The sequence below is a fragment of the Cupressus sempervirens genome, chromosome 2 (genome assembly GCF_028749045.1).
Source record: "Cupressus sempervirens isolate cs-2001-9-10 chromosome 2, ASM2874904v1, whole genome shotgun sequence".
Taxonomy (NCBI): domain Eukaryota; kingdom Viridiplantae; phylum Streptophyta; class Pinopsida; order Cupressales; family Cupressaceae; genus Cupressus; species Cupressus sempervirens.
Genome location: NC_143119.1, coordinates 442,869,952 through 442,891,102, shown reverse-complemented (window position 1 = coordinate 442,891,102; position 21,151 = coordinate 442,869,952).

Sequence of the window (21,151 nt, the reverse complement as noted above, 5' to 3'; positions counted from 1 at the left end):
GGGTTTTCTTGGCACAATGTGGGTCGTGGACCTTGATGATCTGTTTGGATATCAGTCAGACCACTTTTGTACCTTTTTATTACATTGGGATTCGTGTTGCATCCGTACTCCTGACGTTGTGTTCGGTTGAGTGATTTTATACTTGTTATGGTTTCTTTTGGGACCTTTGCTTTTGTTCTGTGAACGCTAGGATTCGTGTAGAATCCATACTCTCGGATTGAGGTTGGTTGAGTGAGTTCATGATGTTTGGTCTTGTTACATCATTGGGATTCGTGTAGAATCCATACTCTCGGATTGAGGCCGATTGAGTGATTTCATGATGTATGATTTTATTGGCTTTGGAATTCATGTAGAATCCGTCCTTCCCGTGTTGCTTTTAGTTGGTTGTTTTATTTGCATTATGTTCTCATTCCTATCCTTGTGTTATGATCTTCGTGATGGTGGTGTGCCACACACGAGTACGTGCGCGTACATTTGTTGGGTGACTTGCGAGGCTGGATCTTTCATGGATTTGCCAGAAGTTATGATCATTGGGTTGGGATGGGAGTATGCATGCCCACGGGCACTTGTCGTAGGATGAGAATGGGTAGGGTAGGGTAGCATATGGAGGTTGCTTCTATCTCGCAGCCCGACGATCATGACGCCATGGGTATGGCTGAGAGGAGCTTGAATAAGTGATAATTAAAAAAAATGTGTGACTGGTAATAAAACTTAATAAAATGGTACTTTTGTGTATTGGCCTTCCTTTGAGGGAGTTGAGCTACACGGTGTATTGGCCTTTCGTTGAGGGAGTTGAGCTACACAGATTTGAGCTTGGGCTTTTCGATGCCAAGCGACTCTCCATGATGTCAGCCCCTACTTAGTAGCCTTTTGAGTGTCTGACCAGGACCTGTACTCCTTGCATTGTCTTAGGTTCTTGGTTGCAGCCATCATATTGTCTGGCGTGAGTGTTAGCCATGGATGTTGTGTTTTATGTGTGTTTGTGGTTGGATCATTATCTCCATCAGCACGACGGGTGTGGACCTATCGGTGCCACGTGGTTGGGAGGTGTAGCTACCTTCACCACTGCTAGGGACTGGTGTACAGAGATGATCTCTTATCCTAGTGCGACCATTGCTGGATGTTTTCACTTGGTACTTCGAGTTTCGGAGTATGCTTTCTTGTGATTTATGTTTTTTTTGGGATGCTTGTATATCATGTTTAGATGATGTTAGTTTATTTGACGCATTCCCTTATTATGATGTTTGGCATATGATTAGATGATGTTATTTGATTTAGTAGTATATCTGTTGCTTACTGTCATTTTGCATGTGATAGGTGATGTTATCTACTGTAGGATTATCTTATGCTTTACTACTAGCATGTTAGATTTCCTTATGCTTATATTGTTGCATGTTTTAGTAGTGACATCCCTATTACGACAGTACTGACGATCTGGTCGGTGGCTTGGGATGTTACGCGTGGGGGATGGCTAGGACCCACGATGGTCTTATGATGCTATTGACGGTTGGGAGGAACCGCGTACTTAGTTTGGTTGTCTTGTTCTTGAGATGCATTTCTGTGCATTATGATGTTGCTTTTGTTCTTTGCAATGCTTATTTCCAGTGTGTTCTTTGCTGCTGTAGTTTAGATGGTTTGGTGTTCTTCATTCTATGTTGTTCTTGCACTCGAGTGTTCATTCCTCGAGCCTTCATGGAACTGGTACTCCTTGGTGTGGAGGTTCTTTTGTCGATTTTTCTCCATTTTTGAGTTCTGGAAGTGTTTTTACTTTCTATGGGCGACATTTGTTTAGCATTGTGCGACACTGATAAAGTATCACACGCCCATAGAAAGAATGTCATACGCTACTATAAAGTGTCGCACACATTATTGAAAAAATGTCGTACGACACTAGAAGAGTGTCGCACGACTTTATGAGAAATGTCACGCGATATTTTTCTAGTATCACACACCTTCTTGAGAAGTGTCGCACTCAGTAAGGGAGAAGTGTCTCCCTCCCTTAGTAAAAAGTGTCGCACGATTTTTGTGAAAAACCTGTGCGTGCCATCAGTGGGCACTTTTCTTCATGATTTGATCTTTTTGAGAGTTGATCTGGATACCCTTTTGGGCATTCTTCGAGCCTATGTCATTGCATTTTGTTTTGAGGAGGTTTCTTTTGAAATTAAATTTTTGGGTTTTGGGTCTTAGAGATAAGTTATGGATTCTAGGAAATTTCAGGGCTTCAGAAATCTAGACTTAGCCAATTTTCAGGGCTTTAGGATTTTAGGCTTAGCCAAATTTTGGGATTCTACATTTTGCCCCAGCTTGGTGTTTTTTTGATGAGTGGTCATTTCTTGTGCCCTCATCTTGTTGTGGTGGTTGTTGGCTTTTGTTTGGGTGCATCAATTGGGTAGTGGCGTTTAGAGATTCGTTGGTTGCCGAGATTGTGTTGAAGTCTTCCGTTTCGATTGTTGTGATCCCTGTATGATGTTGTCATGTGCATTCATACTTGTAAAAAAAAAAAATCTTGGCTTGATTTGAATCCTTGTTTCCAAGGATCTCCGGGCGGGGCATTACATGATATATGTCTTATTAAATACATATTAGCTCTATACAATTTAGTCATTCTATAATTAATGATAAAGCATAGGATGTATCAAACATTGTCTTTGGAATGAACTAGAAAGATATTATTAAATAACATTACTATATAATCCTAGTGATCTATCATTAGTAGTGATAGGGTTCATGATATTAAAGTCTTTAGTCGATTATGGTAATTAGATTGAGAAGTTTAGTTAGTATAATGTCAATTTATTTTTCTGTTATATATAGATATATCTTAGTCGTTGATTTGCAAATGGGTGTTTATTAGTTATAACTTGTGGTATGTTAGTTAACTAGACATCATTCAACATACTACATTAACTAGGAAAATGTGGTTCTAGAATGAATTTGATATGAAAAAATTAGTTAAACAAATGAGATAAGATCTTAGTATCATAAGTAGATACAACATCTTGAAAGTTAGAAGTGTTAGTAACTAGATCAAGTACATCATAATTATTAGGCATCTTGAACTTGCTGACAATGTATAGTCTTATGTGAGTTCCAAAGGTTATCTAAATATTTATAAAATAAAATAATAAATAAAATAATTAATTAAAAAAATTGTAGTTGTGTATTGCCTGGCAAGTTTTTGGGCATGACAGGTTAGCCTCTGATGTTGAACGATATGAATGGGCTCCAAAGAAAGTTTCCCATCCTCCACCTATAAAGAAGCCCAGTCATGTATATGGGTCACATCGAGAATATATTGTATCAAAATAGAAGTATGGAAAACATCATGGATCCACAATAAGCTAGGTAGAAATGCTAGTAAATAAGCAATAGGACTGATCTTCTCAAGGATCTCAAATGGTCTAACAAAACATGGTGCCAATTTAGAGCCTTTCCCATAATGAATGGGGCTCTTCCTCAAACACACTCTCAAAAATTCCTTGTCACCAAGTGAAATGTGATGATCTAACCTATGGGCATCTACATATTTCTTCTACCTATTTTGAGAAGTAACCAAATGCTCACTAATATGAACAACATACTATTCAATATCCTAAAGCATCTCTAGACCTTAAATTACTCAGTCCTCCAAATTATCCCTACTCCAAGGGGTATGACAAGGTCTATTGTACAAGGCCTGAAAAGGTGATGTGCCAAGAAGACTATGGTACCCATCATTATAAGAAAATTCAACAAGGTATAGATAGTCCTCCCACTTCACCTACCTATCCATCACATACATTTGAAACATGTCTTGTAGAACCTAGTTCACTCTCTCTATCTAACCCTTGATCTCTGCGTGGTATTCCAAACTAAAATTGAACTACGTGCCCAAAGAATGTTGGAGAGGAATCTACAATGATGGAGTAAACACTAGATTTCTATTTGATACAATCCAAGAAGGGATTCCATGCAATTGAACAATGTCCTCCAAGAAAACATGCACTATAGAAAAAGCTATATAGGATTCTCTCATAGGTGAAAAATATGCTACCTTGGATAGCTTTTCCACTCTCACCATGATACAATCATTTCATCGTGATGACATAATTGATCCTATGATAAAATATATAGAAATAGTATCCTACTTCCACTCTAGAATGGTATGTGGCTACAAAAGGCCTACCAGATGTTGATGCTCTTCCTTCACTCTCTGGCATTGAAGATATTGTGCAAAAAAGTTAGAAACATTGCACCTTATCCCTGCCCAAATGTATAACTATCTAAGGTTGACATGTATCTTCTTGACACTAGGATGTGCAAAATATGGTTTTTGATATGCTTTTGATAAAATCAAGGTATGGAGATCACCCAACATCGACACACAAATATGTCCTAATTATTGCAATAGTCCATTGGACTCTAGGGAATAACTTAAAAATCTCCCCTCAAGGGTATTTCCATACTCAATATCTAAACTCACCTCCTCATATCATGTGTCACTAGGTAAGAACTCCAAGATACAACCCCTTAAATCCACTCCCAATGACAAAATTGATATATCATGTCATCTCCTACTAAAGGCATCCACAATGAAATTCTCTTTCCCTTTGATGTAGTGAACATCAAAATCATATTCACACAAGAACTCCATCCACTGATGTTGTCATGCATCTATATTTGGCTAATTAAAGATATACTACAAGCTACAATGATTGCTATGTAGCTCAAACACGTGTCCCAAAAGAAAATGTCTCCAATGCACATGCACATGCACAACTACCACATGTTCCAAATAGTGAGTGGGGTATTTAAAATCATGGTCCTTGAATTTTCTAGACTCATATGCAATTGCACGACCATCCTACATCAATATTACACCCACACCCTACAACAATGCATCTGTGAAAACCATAAAGTCCCCTATAGGATTAGGCACAAAAAGGATTATCACACTATTCAATCACTCCTTTAGAGCCTCAAACATTGACTAAAACTAATTTTACTAAACATACTTCTTCCCTTTCTACTAAAGAGAAGTTATAGGATGAGCCACTTGTGAGAAGTTCTTCATGAGTCAATGATAGTAACTTGCCAAACCCATGAAACTAAAAACCTTAGAAAAATTAGTGGGTGTTGGCTAATCCATGATAGCTTGGAATTTCTCTAGATCCACTATAATACCATCACCTCTAATGATATGCCCCAACTACTTCACTTCAAACTTGAAGAATCGATTCCCAAGTTTCCATACAACTAATGGTCTTATAAGCACTACAACACTTAACATAAATTGACATCGTACTCTTAAATAGTCACATAATAGATCAATATATTATCTAAGAAAATAAGAATACATTGATTGAGGTACATAAAAAATAATCCATTCATCAAACTCATAAACACAGATGGTGCATTGGTTAACCCAAAGGGTACAAGTGTAAACTAATAATGCCCATGGCATCTAAAAAAATCAATTCAATGGATGTCAACCTCATGAATCTGAATCTAATCATATATTGACTTAAGATCAATCTTCAAGAACACATTTTCTCCCTTCATTTTGTTGGAATTTACAAGTGGAAAGATTTACTTCTAGGAGGGGGGGAGGGGTGGGCGGTGAATCAAAAGTAAAAAACTTTAAGCTATAAATTTTTTAATTGAAATCAATACATGCATCTAATGTATCTAATTAACATTAAATTAAAGGCATGCATGAAAATAGATAACACAATATTTGATCACTTAGAAACCCACCAAAATGAGAAGGTAAAACTGGGGTGGGGATGACACCCACAACTTATCATTGCAACAATATGTAACTTGTCAAGGTTACAAAGTTTGATCATCATCAATGGTCTTCCCTGCTAGAGGCCTACCCTATTAAAGGCTTCAAACACCCTATTAATGGTGTACCTATCTAAAGGATTTTAAAAAAACTCACTTGGAATGTCACCCTATTAAAGGATTTACAATATGGCTATTAAACCAACCTATCTTCATAGGATTTTCATTCTCCTAATACAATGGCTAGAAAGTATAGTAGAATGTATTGACGTGGTGACTTACAATCTTCAATTGCTAATTTCAGATATTTGTTCTATCTAATCTAATCTGATCCTCTTTGATATGATGTGATTTTTTAATGAAGTGTTGATGCTCTATTCTAATGTTAACTAATACTACAATGTTGTCCTTCTTCTAAGTCTTTTCACCCCTTTCACTTCCTTCAAACTTTGCTAGTATTCACTCTTTGCATGAATTTTCTTCTCACATACTTTCTCATGCATTCTTGCACACTTTGAATTACGGAGTCTTGAACTCCTTAAAAAGGTTTCATGACTTAAGGTTAGGTATGAATGTATGATTGAGATTCATCCATTTTTTCCATTCAAATATTTCCATTTTTTTGATTGGTTACATGTTGATTACGGGAATGAAATAGATTTGATCTTATCATTTAATCCTTTGAGATTCATCTTATGTCTGCTCAAAAATGGTTTACATCTGAGTTTGTGAGGGCACAAACTTGTATGTTGATTCTGTGTTACTCGACACTTACTAAGTACTGATGCTCAACACATATAGAAATTCCATCTTGCTTGGCTCCTATAGTAGTTATTTTCTACTTAGCACATATGGTAGTTCTATTCTACTTGGAACATGTAGTAGTTATGTTCTTCTTGATACATGTAGTAGTTTTGTCTTGCTCGACACTTATAGTTTACTCGACACATATACTAGCTCAGAATTTATTAGTCACTCAGCATCTAAATGACTCAAAACCTATTGAATTTTTGGCTCAACACATACTATGACTCGACATCTATATTATACATGACATCAACTAAGAAAATTTCTTAAGTGTGTTGACACTCAATTGTCAAAACCAATCTAAGATCAATAATCTACCCCTTTGACATGAGTGTCAAAAACACTTAACTATACATGATGAATCTATTCTCTTTGTATATAATATACATATATATATAATTTCAAAAATTGTTCAAAATTTTATGAAGATACCTCAAAATTTGTAAACTCCCCTTGGGTTGATGTTCCTTTTTTGTCTCCAAAACTTCTCATGCTAGATTTGTCTCATGCGGATTTTGATACTCTTTATCTCTGCCTTGCCTTGTCATTCTTTCTCTATTTGCCCTGTACTGACTCCCCTTTTCACACATCTTTCGTTGCATTTATTGTATTCTTTTGGCATTTTTCTCAAAATTTATCTCCTTATCTCCACCTAAGTTTTATCTCCCCCTTTTTATTATAATCTCCCCTTTTTTTGGTACTTATGTCAAAGGGTCCTATACATTAACTTAATACTTAGCCAAAAAGGATTTATTTACCTCCATTATTACCTTAAGAGTAGCATCCCAATTCTCTAGTGCAATTTCTAGTAATTTTATTTGGATGGCTATCTTTGCTGCAAAGTGAACTAGGTCTTCCAATGTAGAAAGATTGGGGTCTTTTTTAAAAATGTTCTTAGCATAGGGTAGTTCTTTGTGCAAAACTTCCATGTGTGAGTTGATGGTAGATTGAATATGTAGCAATTTGGCCTTTATATTGGCCTCATCTTCTGTTAACACAACTAATTCCTTTTGAGTGTGAAGCGTAGTTTGAAAATGCTTCTCACTCTAAGCTAGATCCTTGGGTAGTTTCATGCTTGGTATTTTTAGGTTCCTCTCCAAGCTCATTATTTGTTGGCTAGTCTCTTGTGTGAAAATTGATGTGTCACACAATTTTGAGTACAATGAGAATATGTTCTCAAGTACTACTTCTATCTTTCCAATCTATTTGGCTAGCTCCACCTAAGACAGTGCTATCTCACTTGATATTCATTCATTCACCTTTATTTGGAACTTCTTTTTTGACCATTCTAAAAATTTGGCATTAGTATCAAGGTGCTCATTCTGTACCTAGTCCACTATACTAGATAGTTGCTCCATGATTGGCTTGGTTTCATCAGGTACCTGCAAGCTAAATGCATCTAAAAAGATGTTTTTTATTTCAATCAAATCTTGTCTTTGTTTATACTCATTTTTGAGTATCTGCTATTTCTTTTTCTTCTCTAGTGCCTCTTGCACTTCATTTATCTGATCTACGTTCATGGTTGCATAGTCATACTTAGGAATGACTAGCTCTTCATCTAGAGTAGGGTCTCCATAGTGAAATACCCTTGCAACCTTTGTAGGGCTCAAGCCTAGTGTGGATATTTGCAATGGTATAGAAATAGTGATCGGCCTCTAAGGCACTGTTGGAGTCCCTATTGTAGGAAAATTTATTAGTTTTTGTATTGCCTCTTACCCCTTCTCCTTTGGGGTTTCCTCCTTTGTTCTTCCTTGATCAATTATTATGATCTATGGGGGTGCACCTTGTGCTTGTGATGTAGAGATAGAGGTATCCATCTATCTTGTGTGATCCCTTGCTTGCTCCTTGGCAATTGTAGTGACTGCAATTATGGAGTCAACCTTAGCTAATACATCTTATGTAGCTTTCTCTTGGGGTTGTCCACTTGTAGCTATTGGGATATGTGAATGTGGTTCTTGTGGATTCACCTTATCCCTTGTGATGTTAGCTATTTCCTTTTGTAATTCTTCCACACTCAGCTAGACTAGATTTGTACACAATTGAGTTTGTAGGGTAGTCTGGTGAAGAATCTTTTTAAGGTCCTCTATAGTTAGTGGATTTAGGTTCTGATCAAAAGTGTTAGGAACATCTTGTACAATTACTATATCTACAAGTGTGAGAGTTACATGTGGGGGGCTCAAGGGTGGTAGTTGTGTGTCTTGCACACTCTGTTCTTGTTGCTACTCCTCAGTAGTTGCCACTTTTTTTGTCCTTGGCTATGTCTCCTCCATTGTGTCATCTACCTTATCCTTCTCACCTTCTTCTTCCTTATCATTGTCATCTTCTTCTTCATTGTTTCTTCCCTCCAAGTGATCTACCTCTCCTTCTTTCAAAAATTTCAAGCCATAAATTAATTTCCACATTTGAGCGGACTTCTTCACAACATCCTCAATTTTATTTTGCAAAATATTAAAGGCCCTATACTTGGGTGAAAATTTTCTCCAATGCTTCTTATCTGCCTTACTAATTTTCCCTTTTGTGAGTTCAGGCATTACTCAAGCCAATGTTAACTCTTTTATTTGTTTTTCCATATTGAGGAAATAATGCCACTTATTTTCCACAATGGAATATAACTCCTTAGGCATTGTATTGTCAAGTTCAAGTGGAGTGTTCTTGAACTTTTCCATCATAGTGTAAATTGATTCTTCCACTATGTTTTGTTCTTCTCTACTTAACTTATTAAAGTCAATGACTTTTAAGCCTAATAAGTCTACATTATCTCTAATGTTATCACAAATATTTTCTAAATTAGACTTAGTGGTGTGACTTACCACTCTGAATTGATCATTGTCATTAGACTCTATTCTTTCTTCATCTAATTTAGGAGGTGCTACATACTTTCTTCTCAGCTTCTTCTTGGTTGGACCTTCCTATTTAGTAGCCTTATTCTTTTACTACTTCTTGGTTTTCTTTGTAGCTCTTGTATTTTCCCTTGTAGTAGGCTTTTTTGGGCTAGGCTTGGTTGTCTTCTTGCCTTTGGGCTAAGCTGTAGGCTATTTTTGAGCTTTTCTCTTCTTTGGAATAGGCTTAGGTGCTTCCTTGGCTTCCTCTTCCTCCTTGGCACCTTCTTCCTCTTTTGCATCTTCTCTCATGCCTTGGGTCAATGCAAGTGGCTCCTAGCCCTATTCTTCTTCTTCTTCATCTTTATCTTCTTCTTCCTCTACTTCTAATGTGCCTTCACCAAATTTAGCCTTAATATTTTTCACCAATTTTTCCTTTTTCTTTAGGGTATATTTAGTTTTCAATTCCATGTCCACTTTGGACCTAACAAAATCATAAGTGCCAAAGGGTTGGGAACTTTTATGTACTTCCTCTACAAGCAGAGTAGTTATTTCTATAGAAGCCTCATCAATTTTGATTTTGTATTGATGTTGTTTGAGCCATCTCACTCTTGGTACTATAGCTTGAATGTATGTATAATCAATGTCTAGTAAGAAGAAAATGTCATTGATGTGCTGCTCAACTAATGAAATGGGTATCCTAAGCCTCTATTTCATAGACTTCTTAAAATCTTCAAAGCAACTGGTCATTATAGTCTCAAAATTTGCCCCCATCTACTCTATGTATTCATTGACCTATACTGCTACTGACCGATCTATTTTATAGCTTACCTTTCCAAAAGAGGGGAATTCATTTTGAACATAGAAGAATGTGCATATCAAAATTGCTCCAAATTTGCATTGATCTCCCTTGGACCTTCTTATGGCTCCCAAATTCTCCATAATCTATTGTAATTGTAGTTCAACCAGATCATAAGTGCGATCCCTCTTAACAATTTTATATCCCACATCAACTGCAATACAAGGTACACTGTTAAGTTGACTTTACTGGTAGAATTTATGAGATATGACTCTAACAACAAATTCTACAAGAGGATCTTTAATTGTGTCTATTTAATCCCTCTCTTGTTCCACTTTGCCCCAATATTCTTCTCTATTTCTTCTTTAGAATCACTCCTTAGGGCCTTTGGCCATTCTAGGGTAGGATACCTAGTTACCCTATGTATAATTCTTTTTGAAATTTTGATTGGTCCACCCTCCAACCATAGACATCCATCATGGATTCATCTTAGCACAATTCTTACCCATTTCATTTTAAATACTATAAGGAAATCTAGGGCATGGGTTAAGCCCTTCCTCTCAACAATTTAAACTCTTCCTTCAAAACCCCATTCTCACAAAGCTTATTGTATGCTTCCCTAATCTCCATATCCCTAATAGCACCAATCTTATAGTTATAACATTTGCACCATCACAACTTTAGGTGGAATTATGGATAAAGCTCTAACAGGGTCATTTTTGTATGCAACATCATTAATTGGTCTAAAGTCTTGTTATTTAACTTCATTACTAACCAGTTGAACCTCAAAAAACTCCTTGTCATGGGGTTTCCTAGAACTAGATTCCATATTTGAAAACTAGCATTTCAACACAAAGATTTCGTAACTGTGTAGCTTGGCACTAGTGTAAATACCTTAAATCATTGAAATGATGTTGAATCTTGGTTGGAATCTTTCCAAATGCTTCAATTTCTACTTGGAAACCATTTATGCACTCTTCTTGCTCTTTCTCTATGCTTGCAATGATGAAAAATGATCAAAAAATCAAACAAATACCCTTCAATACCTAACATTAAGTGCTTAGTGCTTATACAGCTATCCATTCAGCTCCTTAAGCAATTTTGTTTCATTTAGCTTCCACTAATTTTTGAACACTTTGCATCAATAGGAATTTTATTTCACTCAACAGTTACTACTAACTTAGCTCCTACTAACTTTGGCAAACAACTTGGCAAATACTTGGACTTTACTTAGCATCTGAGGACAAAATTTCTTACTCGACAACACTTGTGAATTTTTTTTACTTTGAATCTCTATTCATGTTGATATATCCTTTTTAGTACCGATTTGTCTTGAAACTAATGTATGATAAAGCATTAAATATTAGTCCCACATACCTTCTTTTTCTTGGATGAAGTGTAACCACTTGACCTTTTAGGTGAAGTGATCCCTCCATTGGATGTGCTACTTCCATCTTTCCTTTTCCATGTTCTATTCATCTCTCCTCTGACATGCTCAATATCCACCTTACCTTTTGCTTTGTTGAACTCAGAGTTGGGTGCCTTTGACCTTGTTGGGTAATTCTTTCTGATGTGACCAATCTTCAAACAACTGAAGCATGTAGTTTGGCTCAACCATTTGTTGTATCTTCCACTAGAATGTGTTGTTATGTAATTTTTAGGGATGTGTCCATATTCTTGATAGTAGTGATAGCTGTACCTAGTGTTGTAGTCCCAATTATAGGAATTTTCATGGCTTTTTCCTTTGTTTGATGACCATGTGGGCTTGGATCTACATTCAAAATCTTTTTGTCCATACTTCATGCAATTGTAGAAGTGACCTTCAAATCTTGGTGTCCTAATGGTTCTAGTCCTACAGTCATGTGCCTGATGACCTTGCTTGTTGCACTTGTGATAGTGACCCATGTTTTTAGGTTTGTCATGCTAATAAAAATTCTTGCTCCTGCACACATTAGAGGTATGACACTTTATACCACAAAAATGACAAGTGGGTTTTGTATTCTTACCTTTATTATTTCTTTCCTCTGTAGTCTTGGATGACTCTCCTTTTTTAGTGCTAGTGTATCCTAGTCCTGAGGTGTCATAACTGGATCTTGGTGATTTTAGTAGTTGTTCAAAGTACTTGATTGCTTCATTAGGTTTTTTGAAGCTTTATGCAATTTCTTTCTCTCTTCTCAAGTCATTTTGCAATTGTTCATTATGCATCTTTAGTGTGGAGATCTCAATGTCCTTGATATTCAGTGCATGATGGGCATTCATCATTTGGCTTAGGGTGTCTAGCTACATGTTGGAAATTCTTGCAAGTTTTTTTGACTTTTTCTCCAATTATTTGACTAGGTTTCTCTTGTCATCTTCTATCATAGCTTTTTATTTAATAGCTTTATTCTTCTATTTAGTTAGTTCACAAAGCATTATGGCTTGAGATTCTTGGTCAGTCTTGAGAGTTCTGATTTCTTGTACTTGAGCTCTATTCTTCTCCATCAGGTCTACAATTGCTACATCAAACTCCTTGGAATCTCCATTGTCAAACACTTTTGAGGTGTCAATATCCTTGTACTATGTATCATTCTCAGCTATGGAAATTTGTCTTCTTCTTTTTAGGGATTTCCTCAATTCTTCTCTAGCTTTTTCCAAAGGATGTAAAATGAGATTTATTTCAATCTCCTAATTCTCTATGACCTTCCCAAGCTTGTATACCTCCATTTCTAGATATTTTCTTCAAGTTGTGATGCTTCTCCTCATAAGAACTTAGCTCTGATGCCAATTGTTGGAATTTACAAGTGGGAAGATTTACTTCTGAGAGGGGGGGGGGGGGGGGGTGAATAAGAAGTAACAAACTTTAAGCTATAATTTTTTTAACTAAAATCAATACATGCATGTAACATATCTAGTTAACATGAAAGTAAAGGCATGCATGAAAATAGATATCATGATATTTGATCACCTAGAAACCAACCAAAATGAGAAGGTAAAACTAGGGTGGGGATGACACGAACAATTTATCACTACAACAATATGTAACTTGTCAAGGTTACAAAGTTTGACCATCATCAATGGTCTTCTCTGCAAGAGGCCTACCCTGTTAAAGGCTTCAAACACCCTATTAATGGTGTACCTATCTAAAGGATTTTACAAACACTCACTTGGAATGTCACCTTGTTAAAAGATTTACAATCATGTCCTTCTTCTAAGTCTTTTCACCCTTGTCACTTCCTTCAAAATTTTCTATTTTTCACTCCTTTCATGCATTTTCTTCTTGCATACTCTCTCATGCATTCTCACACACTTTGAATTATGGGGTCTCAACCTCCTTAAAAAAGTTTCACTAGTTAGGGTTAGGTATGAATCTATGATTGAGATTCAACCATTTTTCTCACTCAAATATTTCTATTTTTCTGATTGGTTGCATGTTGATTGCATAGGGAATGAAATAGATTCAATCTTATCATTTAATCCTTTGAGATTCATCTTATTTCAGCTCAAAAATGTTTTACATCTAAGCTTGTGACAACACAAACTTGTATGTTGATTCTGTGTTACTCAATACTTACTAATTATTGATGCTTGACACATATAGAACTTATATCTTGATCATCTCCTATAGTAGTTCTGTTGTGCTTGACACATATGGTAGTTAGGTTCTACTCAACACATGTGATAGTTATATTCTACTTGGCACATGTGGTAGTTCTATCTTGCTTGGCACCTACTATTTACTTAGCACATATACTGGCTTGACATTTGTTAGTCACTCGACATCTGAATGACTCGACACTTGTTGAATTTTTGGTTCGACACATATTGTGACTTGGCATCTATATTATACTCAGAATCAAATAAGAAAATTTCTTAAGTGCTTTGACACTCAATTGTCAAAAATAATATGAAACCAACACATTTTATCAACCAAGTCATCAATCCTCAGCAAGGGGTATTGGTTCTTCATTGTCACCTTATTTAGTTGCTAGTAATCAATGCATAAATTCAATGACCCATTTTTTTTCTTCAAAAAGATGATTGGTACACCCCATGGGGATACACTACAAAAAATATGGCCTTTGTTCAATAATTCCTCCAACTAAAACCCAAGCTCAATCAACTCCTAAGTAGTCATGCAATAAGGAAATCGTGAAATGGGCTCTGCTCCTAGAATGAGATCAATATTGTATTCTGGTGGTATACCTAGTATCTCATTAGAGAATATGTCTACATACTCATGAGGGAGTGGGTGATCATCTAACAACACCTCATATCTCTTAGCCTCCTCAAGGTTACTAATAGTGACCATAAATACCTGACATCCATGTCACACACTCTTCTTTAGCTACTTAGTTGAGATTATCTAAAGTGAGATTGGACTCTAGACCACTACAAGCTCCACCTGTGCACCTATATCATCCATACACTATATCACCTTACTTTAATAATCTATATTTTCCTTATGGGTGGCTAACTAATTCACCCAATATGATATCATAAGACCCTAAGGGTAAGATAAGAAGATCAACTATGGTGGTGAAGGTGACCATGTCCAATACACAATTATTGACTATAGTATCCATAGTCACCTTGGAACCTTTAGCTAACTCAACCTACCACCCATCAACCTATTTTGTAGCCACTAGCCCACATCATTGAATAAGGGATGGTGAAACAAAAGATTCTAAAGTATCTGAATCAATTAATTATTACTATAGAAGAAGTACCATGTAATGTACTTGTAGCCTCCACTATAGTACCCTAGTGTTCTGCTTGACAAGTTTTGTCCACTACAAAAACTTGTGGGATCTTCCTACATCACCTATAGTAGGTTCAAACATTTCCACACCTTTTCTAGGTCCTAAAGATGTCTTTATAGGAAAATCCACTAATTTATGATTGACTTGGCTACATGAAAAACATGCTCATCCAAAACTAGAACCAGAACCACATCCACCATGGGAAGCACTAGAATATGGTGCACTCTCTATACTAGAGTCCTACCAATTAGCCTGAGATGGATGACTCTACTACGACTTCTAACCTTGACTCTAGTGATAATCCTTTCTTCTTGTGGTACCTAAACTCTTTCCACCCTTTTTCTAATAATGTTTGTGTTGTCGATCCTAATGATTGTGACCACCTTACGAGGGTGATGATTGGGCTTGCCCTACCTTGTGATATTTTTCTAAGGGTCTAGTACATTTTCATGTGGATCATGTTCTATTGCTCTAAGAGCTTGATCTAAAACTCAAACCCTTGCCACATTTCTCTTAGTAATTCTTTCCTTCTCAGTTGCAAGTACAAGTGTCCTAGGCTGGTGAAGATGGACATCCCTAATGATAGAGTCCTTAAGACCCCTAAAAAATGTTGTGTGAGGAGTAGCTCATCATAATGCTAGCTAGAGTACTATCTCTTCCTAAAGAACAACCTCTCATACTGATCCACTGGAATTTTCTCCTATTTCAGCTCATGGAACTCATCAGCATGAACCTCTCAATACTATAGAGATAGAAATTTCTCCCTCAACCTCTCCTCAAAGATCTCCCAAGTGAGATCCTTTATATTGATCTATAGCTTCTCGCTCTCCATATCCTACCATATAGATCCATGGTCTCTCAGAAGTATAATGAAACAATGTGCCTTAACCTTTCTCTCATATGGATGTAAGGAAAAGCATCACCCCATATCTAGTAACCATGTCTCAGCCTTGAGACCTCCTCCTAGGCCATCAAATAGTGGGCATTCAAACCTTTGAAGGTCTCTCATTATATCCATTTAGATGGAGTCTCTATCATCCTGACCAGGGCCTCTCTTATGGTAACCTTGACCACTAGGTGGTGTACAAGAATGCTCATGTTCATGCCTATGCTCTTCTTCACCTCCATGCTCTAACATGTGGAAGTCTCCATGGTGAGATCCCTCTTCCCTACCATGGTCATGTCAATTTTTTTGGAAGCATGAATGCTTGAATGCTTCCTATGGGGAGTATTGTAGATATGTTACTATAATGATATGTTACATTCATGATTGAGTTTCTCATTGATGTCAATATAGTAGTTTTCTGTGGTATCTAACAGAAGAATAGCAAAAAGATCAAGTTGGTATGGATGGTTAGTTGAGTATTATAGCTATTTCAAGCTATGGGAGATACTTCTAAGTATCTAGTATATTTAGCTAATGTCAAAAGAAGAAATGATAAGTCTGGAAGAAGTTATGTAAGTTTTGGTGATCTTTGTTTTGAAATAGAGTTTATAGAGGCATATTTTGGTAAAATTATTATATCTCTTAGCAGATTTGATATTATGAGAATTGTGGTTAAGGAAATGTAGAAGACATATTGGTGATAACGTGGCTAAGTTTTCTCATCATAATATTGCATATACAGAAAGCTATTCAAGTTGCAAGGTAGAAGATTAATATTATCACTAAGTGTAATGTGTTCTTAATGTGGTTCTATAATAATTAATTGAGAAGGTCTATTAGTTGACTTAGGGAATTTTTTTATGGACTTGATATAAAGGAAGGACATTTTTCTTTATCATGACATGGATGTGTATGGATGTAGAAGATATTTTCAAGTAGTAGTAAGAGTGAAATGTGAAGTAATTGTAAGCAACAGAGCAGAGCAGAGTAGAAGTGAAGGAAATTTCATTTCCAAAGTTTTGTTGGGTGATCAGAGGTTTGATATTTGGATCCAAGGTTTGTGACCTACTTTACAAGGTCTAATAGTGATTGGTTTGGTGGATAGAACAAAGGAAAGAAGAACATGATAGTAAATTACTTATTTGAGTAGTGTGTTCTTCTTGTAGTTGAGATTGCATGTTTGGGTAGTGGGCTTATCTTGCATTAATTATACTACAACTCCTAACAGGGATTCAAAGTTTCCTAATAAGGACTCTATGTACTAAATATTTTAATAGACTCCTAATAGGGTCCATCCTCTAACAAGGAATATTTATATTAGTACATCATCTTGTGGGCATCATTCCCACCAGGATTTTCCCTTTGATTAATGGTTTCCCTAGTCAACATATCTGGTGTAATTATCTATGTGCATCTTATTATGATTTTTTTTTACTTTGGTTGAATGGTTAAGTTTATTTAAAGAAGATAAATTTTTTAATTATCAAATAACTGGTTCACCCCCCCTCTAAGTTATCTTGGTGCACTATTGTTTCTAACAAGTTTTTCTCACCTCAAGGTCCTAACTAAGCTATAAGATCTAGTAGAAAAGGCACCAATACCTCTACTCCACCTAGATTGTTATTACCTTGTCCTCTCCCATCATCCTAGCATTCCTTCTTATGGTGTTCTTCTTCATCATTATTTTGTTAGTTATTCCTCTTACCACTAGGTCTACGTGTAGGAGGATTCTCTAAGGGAGAAACAAGATAATAATTAGAGTTGTACACAACAAACATAAGCATCATAGCATAAGCCAAAATAACATACTATTATATGTAACCACAATAATATCATAGTGGGAGTATAAGGAAAAGATCCCAATGTTGCAACATGGGCTGTGATACCAAATGTAATGCCCCACCTAGAGATCATTGGAACGAGGATAAATAAAAGCCAATACATTTTTTCTTGAAGTAACAAGCATGGATTTAAAAAACATTGACATAAAACTGATCAAAAGATCATAATAAAATACTTAACCAAGAAATAAACACAATCAATGATCTCCAAGCATCACTACTTAATAATGCATTCAATAACAAACTATGAAAATTTAACAAACAAGAAACCAATAATCTTTGAACTCTTTAGACTTGGGAAGGGGCACAACTCAATAGAGTATCCAATACACCCTTTGTAACTCATCCAACAAGTCTAAACATACCTGCTATTTTCTTGAGCCAATTTTTACATGGAAATTAGGTGATACTTTTCTAGTATTGTATGATACTGTATAATACTACCAGGTGATACTTTTCTAGTATCATGAGATACTTCTTACAACTACCATGCAGTACTTTCTATTATTGAACAATATATTGTATTATTACCATTTGATACTTTTCTAAGGTCACATGATAGAACTTACTACTAATGTGTGATACTTTCTAGTATTGCATGATATTTCTCCCAATAGCCATGTGATACTTTTCCAATATCGCCCAATTCTGAACCAATGTCACCTAGTCTTGCAAGGGAAAATCTTGATGATCAATTTAAAAAGGAAATAGAGTTAGAACCTCCAAACTAAGGAGTACCAAAACCATAATAGTCAAGGAGTAAATAGTTGGAACAATAAGGAGATCAAATATTTATAACATCAAATCCATACCATCTAATGTAATTATGTGGACAGAAACATCATAGTGAACATACATGTGCATAAATCAAATATCTCAATAAATTGAAAAAACATAAATGACATGGAAATATAGTAACATACTTTGATAGATACAGAGAACCATGTGAGCATCCAACTTTGGAATTAAACATGGAGGAAGGCCAAATCTATACACTAGTCTCTAGTAGTGGTAAAGGAAGATACACCTCCCAACTACGTGAAAATTGTAGGCCCACTCCCATAATGTCGATGAAGATAGTGATCCAACCTCAAAGACACACAAAATATTCATCCATGGGTAACACTTATTCCAAATAGCATAGAGGACTGAAACCAAGATCATGAGATAATATAGTACAACATGATCTAGTCAGACACTCTATGGTTCTACTATGTAGGGACTCTAGTGGAGAGTAGACCTCTTGGCATCATAGAGCCCAAGCTAAACATATTATGGAGACTCTCCCTCAAGAGGTCATCATGCTATGTCCATGGATGGGCTATATAGACATTTGACCATCACATAAACTAACAGGAACATACCTTTGGGTGAGTCATATAGGTACGTAATATTTTCTTATCTTATTTAATTACCCATGAATTCATTTAGTTATTTCTTAATAGAAACTTCTTCATGTATACCTTGTTGGGAACATGACCCAAGGCTACAAGAGAAGCCCCTCCATTGGTCTACCCTACATACCCATGCTCATCATACGATGACTGCTTGTAGGCAATGCATTTTTCCAACCCAACCCCAATGAACATAACTCATCTAAAAGAAACTAGGAGTTTAGTTCTCATAAGAACCTGACAAGTCCACATGCATGTGCTCATGTGTTAGCACACCAAGTGCACGATGATCATAAACAATAAGGGTTGGATGAGAAACAAATAAAATACCAAGTAAACAATTGCACAACCTAGTACATAGCACAAAGTATGGATTAAACATGAATCCCAATGAAAAAGGAAACATTTATGGTCAAGTTGGATTCATCATAGATAATCTAGGTCCATGACCAAAAAAATTTCCAAGAAACACCCAAGAAAATTGGGAGGTACGCAAATCAAGGCAAAGTCAAAATACCCAAAAACTAATGTTGTCAAAAATCAACATGAAATTAAAACCCTTTACACAATAAGGTATATAAACCCTAGATATCCAATAAAATTTGGGTTTGGAGTCCATATTGAAAAATGACCAACATAATGGTCCAAAACCCCAAAACCCCCACACCAAAAAGTCATAAATGCTCATACCCACTCAATCAGGTAGAGCTAGCATATAGAAACTAAGGGGGCCACTAGTTCTATACCTCCTAACATAAAAAATACCAGAAACTAACTTAGAAATTGACTCAAAACAAGAAAACAGAAAAGCCCTATTTGATAGCCAAAAGGGAAAAATCAAGAATGCTCACAATAAATTAATCGATCTACAAAAGTGACCAAAAATCACAAAAAACCAAATTCTCCCTAAGCTGGATCCAATGAGATTAACTTTGCAATGATCCCACATACATAGCTCCCACAATGAATAAAATAACAATTCCTCCTGAAGAGGATTTGGGATTTTTCTCACAAATTTCTAATTCAAAATTGAGAAGTGAGAAATAATTCGCTATTTGGGGTATATATTCACTTTAAAGGTAAAATATTTAAAATTGGAAAATAACAGGCTCACTAAAATAAATCCCTCTTTAGCCCAGACAAGATCAAGTAATTCATATTAAAAATAATCCAACTAAGGCAAAACTATTGGTAATTAAAATAATAAAATCAAAACCAAAAATACCCTTAAACATTTAATCACAATTTTTTTTTGTTAATTTCCATGACCAAATGTTGATATCTAAATGCATAGATATAATACGGTTCTCATCACAAATGAAAATGAATCCATATTTATTAAAGCACCAAAGGGTTTAATTGACAATAAACAAGATACATCGCCCATACAAGGATGACATTTGATAGGTAAAAATAGTTAAATTATTAACTCCATGTGCCACTGCTATGGATATAAATCCTACACACTAAATAACATGATCAAGTGCAATTGCATATAATAATATAGCTAAAGTGATAAACGCTTTAAATAATGTAATTGACCATTCATTTAATTACATCAAAATAATCTATTTACATCACTCACTACATCATAAAACATCTTAAAGAAAGAATGAAGAAAAGCTATGTAGCATCAAATCATAGTATCTAGAATCCAATAAGTCCATCATATAATCATAAAAAAAGTATATGTTTGAATACAAAATAACTAGATATCATCATAAAGCATCATGTCACATCCATAAGAATCATCAAGTAGATATAATCAAACTAAACAACATAGTATTGAGCATCTATGTTACTAGAAATCAAAATATAGTATCTGACCATTAAGTCATCTTGAATCTCATCTAATATGAGTATCAAAGTAACTCTCAAATCCCAAAATATAACAAGGTAAAGAGTAAAAACATGAGAGGTGCTGCATGTAGGGTTTCTAACACATATAGGCATGGAGAGGATAAGAGTTGTCATGATATAATGCCACACAATTACACTATGAAGAGAAATGGAAGTGGACCTTTTAGGATTAAACCATAGACAAAAATAATAATTATACGCAAATAAAACCAATAGTAGAAAATAATAGATTGCACATAA